The following is a 5,937-nucleotide window of genomic DNA, read 5'->3' as shown; positions in this document are numbered from 1 at the left end:
ACTATTGTTGAAAGGGCTTTGTCTTATGGTTAAACAGTTAAATAAACTTTACAACTTAATTCAGACATTAGCGGGGAGTAAATAAACTCCTTTGGGCTTTATATTAATTTTTCTGAAAAGATTTCTGTCCCTAGAATTTTATTTTCCTGTTTTTCTTTAATAAAGTATTTCTTCACACTATTGCTGAATTTCTTGACACTGACGAGTCAGACATTCTGAGCAGACTATAACAGAATCTTTCTGTATGTGCATACACTGATAAACTCATTTGTGCCTTTTCCTCCTGATTCTATAGATAAAACTAACACGAATCTTTCAAAACAAAGAAGCAGCACTGTCAGCCAATTTCCATTTTTACTGAAGTACATATTCATTCATTCTTTTAGCCACCAAGAAAATTGAGGTCACTGGGACCTTTCATTCCAATTTTTCTCTTTTTTTCATTTTAGTTCTTGGGTCACACCCAGTGATGGTGATGCTCAGGCTTTGTTCTTAAGCAATGCTCCTGACTCAGCACTCAGGAATTACTCCTGGCAGTGCTCAGGGAACCAAATTGGTGGTGGGGACCAAACTTGGGTAGAGTATTTGCAAGGCAAGTACTACCTGTGATAATGTTACGTCAAAAAATTCTGAGATTCATTCACTTAGAAGAGTATCTGAGTACATCATTCCAAAACAAAAGCCAGGTCCTACCTCAAAAAAAATAAAAATTGACACTAATGAAACAAAAAGATTTCTCCCAGTAGCTACATCTACATTTTCTCAGATAATAGTAAAAAAAATTGGATACTTAGTACAACCTTCAATCCACTCTCATCTCACAGACCACTCACCCATTATTTTCTATCTCATTCTCTTCATTTGCCATGTCTCTACCAGGCATGCAAAAAGTGTGATCTGTCTTACTTTATCAGTTTAGTAAAATAATGTGGTGAAACTGGTCAAGTATGAGGTTACACAGTCCTTTGGGGGAGCTTTGGACCCCTTTTCTGGCTTCAGTAGAAAGAGCTTTCTTTGTATCCTGCTACTTACAAATTGTCTTGCTGATGAAGATTTTTTAGAATTGAAGTTTTAAGATTGATGGTAAATATTGTCTTGGGGAGAGCTGGGACACACAATTTCATACTCAGAGTCACTTTGCCAGTGTTCAATTGCAGTGGTGTCAGGGATCAAGGCCAGTGCATTCATCCTGTCTTTCCTTTCCAGGCCTCTGCTCTGTATTATCAGTTAGCATTTCCCTTGGTTCATCTCCTGCTTTTTGCTCCTAAGTGTACCTGATTGCTAATTTTGAAGGGATGGGTTTTGGAAAATTATATACTTGAAACTCAATCATGAACAACTTTGTAACTGTAAAATAAAAAATAGATATAAAAGCATTCTGGGCCAGAAAGATAGTACAGTAGTTTTGGTGCTTGCGCTGCAAGCAGTAGACCTGGGTTTGATCTGTGGCATCCCACATGGTTCCATAGCTCACAGGAGTGATTCTTTAGTACAATGCTTGGAGTTCCACCAAATCACCACTGGGCATGGCTCAACATAAACCAAAGAAAAACACCAAAAACCTCCCACAAAGTTACTTCACCAGAACACCACTACTAAAGTGCCCAATTTATATAGAAACGAACTTGTAAAAATTTGAATTTGTTGATAGAAATTAATTCTCTAGGATTTCAGCAGATAATATAACCTATTAAGAAATTTATGACTGGGGTCTGGAAAGATAGCATGCAGAAGGATGGTGGTTCATATCCCAGCATCCCATATGGTCCCCCGAGCCTTCCAGGATCAATTTCTGAGCGTAAAGCCAGGAGTAACCCCTGAGTACTGCCAAATGTGACCCCAAAACCAAAAAAAAAGAAATTTATGACTAATTTATGCTACTAGAATCATTATGGGGTCTTTAAGGAATCTCTATGTATATATATGTACACACAAATATATATATATATATATTAAATTGTATGTAATATTTATCTTTATATGTACATATATATTAAATTTCATTTAATTTTTAAGAAAATGTAAAGTAACATCTTAGTAATTTAGCATATTTTCAGAATAAAACATAACCACAGAGCCTCTATAGTTTTAAAATTGTTACATTTCTGTTATTAACATTTTTCTTGTGTAACATTTTTAAAATGGAAGAGAATTTTTTTAGTAATCTGGTTTTTGTCTTCATTACAGCATTAAATGTTTCTCTATAGTGTGTGGCCTCCACCTTGAATGGGTCAAAATATCCTCCACATATTTATTCTTTTTTACATTCTTGTGCAATTCTTGTTACTTTATGTTATAATCAATCTCTGATGGCCAAAGCTGAAATTATAATTAATCAATTATCTTATTGATATGACAGAACAATAAAAAAGAAACTGCTGATTAGTAATAGTCATGTTTGGACCACATTATTAATAGCCTAAAGGTCACTCATAAGTGACTTACATCTACTTTCAAACTTTAACCCAGCAAAAGTATCACAGAACAAGTAATGACTTTATTTCTCACTAGAAAAGCAAAAATTCTGAGTGAATCTATAAGTAAAATGAGGAGCTGCAAGAATAGACACAAGAGAAGAACAAGTTTCATGCCACCACCACACAATGACACTTCAACTCAGATTTGTCACTTTAGGACTGCTGCCATATCTGCTGTAACTGCTCAACTTGTACCTAACTTGACACTCCTATTTCTTCATAAACCATAAAGAACTTTTCCTGGTTTGTCTTTTCTGCTCTTTCTTTTGTTTTCAGGCCATATTTAGCTCTGATCAGAGCTTCTGACTGCTCAGGGATCACTTCTAGTGGAGTTTGGAAGACATAGAAGGTGCTAAAGATCAGACCTGGGTCACATGCAATGGAAGGCATACATATGCCCACTGTACTATTGTTCTAGCCCCTTCGATATTTTTTTTGTTTTTATTTTGGGGCCACACCTGGTGACGCTCAGGGATTACTCCTGGGTAGGAGCTCAGAAATTGCTCCTGGCTTGGGGGACCATCTGAAAAACCGGGGGATTGAACCACTCACGGTTCATTCTAGGTCAGCCTAGGTTAGCCTTATGCAAGGCAAATACCCTACTACTGCACCACCGCTCCAGCCCCATCATAGCCCTTCTATTTTTTAAACGTAGTACTGACAATTGAACCCAGAACCTTATGATGGTCAAAATAGATGTTTTGGTCTTACTGAACTAATATTAATTTACGTGATCATGCATGTAGTGTGTGCATGCATACACACATATAGATTTATCTAACATAAGTTATAAGTACATGCACTATGCTTCATTATGCAGATAAATTGGCTATACCTAAATATGAATCACCTAATAGGTTTTAAAGCTGTATTTTGTTACCCCTTTGGACTACATTACTTACTCTATTTACTATTTACTTGCCTTCAGAGAGAGTTGTGAGAATTTGTTATTAGAATCTAAAAGTTGGGTACTGGTTTTGTTTGTTTGTTTGCTTGCTTGTTTTTTGGACTGATTTCTTTTTCATATTTGAGGAAATCACAGAGCATTTATCTTATAGACCTGTCTTACTTTTAAATACTAAACTATCAAGCTAATTTCCTATCTGGATATTTGTCCAGAGAATATGAAAACTCATTTGAATGTATATATGTCTGTATTTATGCAACTCATTTTCAAAATTAGAAACTGTTTTTTTGGGGGGGGGGTTTGGGCCACACCCATTTGACGCTAAGGGGTTACTCCTGGCTAAGTGCTCAGAAATTGCCCCTGTCTCAGGGGGACCATATGGGACGCCAGGGAATCAAACCGTGGTCCTTCCTTGGCTAGTGCTTGCAAGGCAGACACCTTACCTGTAGCGCCACATCACCGGCCCCAAGAAACTGTTTCTAAGTGAATGGGAACAGTGATCGCATATAGAGCACATGAGCCATGTCCTTAAATACTGCCCACTCTCTTCCAAATTATCATTGCAGAAAAACTTGGATCCAATCAAATAAAAAATCCTACTTTTCCAATAAAACTTTAAGTTGTCCATGTAATTTAAGTATGTGGATAATTATTTAAATTTCAGTTTATCATAATCTACATAATCTATATAGTTTTTCATTCTTTTTTTGTTTTTGTTTTTGTTTTTGGGCCACACCCGTTTGACGCTCAGGGGTTACTCCTGGCTATGTGCTCAGAAATCGCCCCTGGCTTGGGGGGACCATATGGGACGCCGGGGGATCGAACCGCGGTCCGTTCCTTGGTAGCGCTTACAAGGCAGACACCTTATCTCTAGCGCCACCTTCCCGGCCAGTTTTTCATTCTTTATCCTACTTGCTGATAATAAAAACACTATGAGATATTAATTTTAATTTGCTATGAAAATAATAGCATGTTTAAGTTCTATATTTGATATGTCTGTAGAGTTGAGAATTCAATGAAAGGATGTATGATTTCTTAGATGATACCAAATCAGTCTAGGCACTGGCAGTTGTCATAGAGAAGTACATTTTTGATTTTTGGTTTTTGGGCCATACACAGCAGCTCTCAGGGGTTATTCCTGGCTCTGTGCTCAGAAATCGCTCCTGCAGGCATGAGGGACCATATGGGAAGCCAGGATTCATATCAACATCAGTCCTGTGTTTTTGCAAGGCAAACGCCCTACCACTGTACTATCTCTCCAGCCCGAGAAGTACATATTTTTGTCAAAATGAGAAAGTTTTTCCTAGGATTTACTTTTGGGTGCTTTTTCCAATAAGGAGAGGACAAGTGTATATCAAAGTTTGTATCATATTGCTTTCAATGTCAAAATATAAAAGAAAACAAGAAGTATTTCTTAATATACATTTCAGAAACTCAGTTCTTTGAGAAGTTTTGGATTTGCAAAGACATTCTTGTATTGTTCCCCAATAATCCTATTAGAAAATAATCAATGTTCTCTGCTAGTCACATATTGACCAAAAGAGTGACATCATAGGGGATACACCAAAGATTTACGAGTTTATTAAAATGGGAAACTATAAAGAAGGAACCATGACCCATGCTTCCTATTACCTGAATGGACCACCACTACCAAACAAAATCATGAAAACTAAGAAAGAAAAAAACAAAGAATGAGACAAAGCTAACTCACTTGTATGCTATCTAACATTATGTAACACATTGTACTACTTTTGGAGTCTAAACTTACATGAAGCACCTTCAAAAATTTCTTCCTGCTTGATTTTTATTTGCTAAGAAAAAGTTGCTGTTTTTGTTGTTGTTGCCTTTGCCTTTTTTTAAACACCATGACTTACAAAGTGAATCATAGTTGAGTTTTAGACTGACGTAAGGCAAACAAACTGGACAAAGATCAAACTCCTAAAGTGAAAAAGGAGGTAGAAAGTAGGAGAAAAGAGGGAGATGGGCAGAGAAAGAGAAACAGAGAGGGAGAGCAAGATATTGAAAAGAGTTTAAGATTTATGATTCATTCTAGCATAGAGTGGTCCCCAATTCGATCCCTGGTATCACACGGTTCTCTGTGCATCCAACTTACTCTAGAGTGAAACTCTGGAGGCCATGAACTCTCTCTGATGGGTCTACTCATCACTACACCACAGCTTCTACCAAAATCATATCCTCAGACTTTTATTTTGAACAACTGGCCATCTCTTGGAAGACTCAAAACTAAGTAAATAGAATCTAACTTCTGACACAGGGAAAGCTTTTGTGGTTATTAGAGGAAAATGGGATAGGTCATAAAGCAACTGAAGGGATATTGGTAGTGAAATGGCACTGCAACTCTGGTAGGTGCTATAATTTGTATGGTTTTACACTCAGATATTTTAATTCTATCATATTGTAACCTAATAAAAATTAATAAAAAGGGACAAAATAATAAAGGCAGTCTAAGTGCATATGTGTATAGTGCATCAAAAATAACTACTTTAAATGAAATAGGTAGAAAAGGCATATCTTTCTCTTAATAAATGATAC

The sequence above is a fragment of the Suncus etruscus genome, chromosome 6 (genome assembly GCF_024139225.1).
Source record: "Suncus etruscus isolate mSunEtr1 chromosome 6, mSunEtr1.pri.cur, whole genome shotgun sequence".
Taxonomy (NCBI): Eukaryota; Metazoa; Chordata; class Mammalia; order Eulipotyphla; family Soricidae; genus Suncus; species Suncus etruscus.
Note: the sequence above shows the minus strand (reverse complement) of the source record.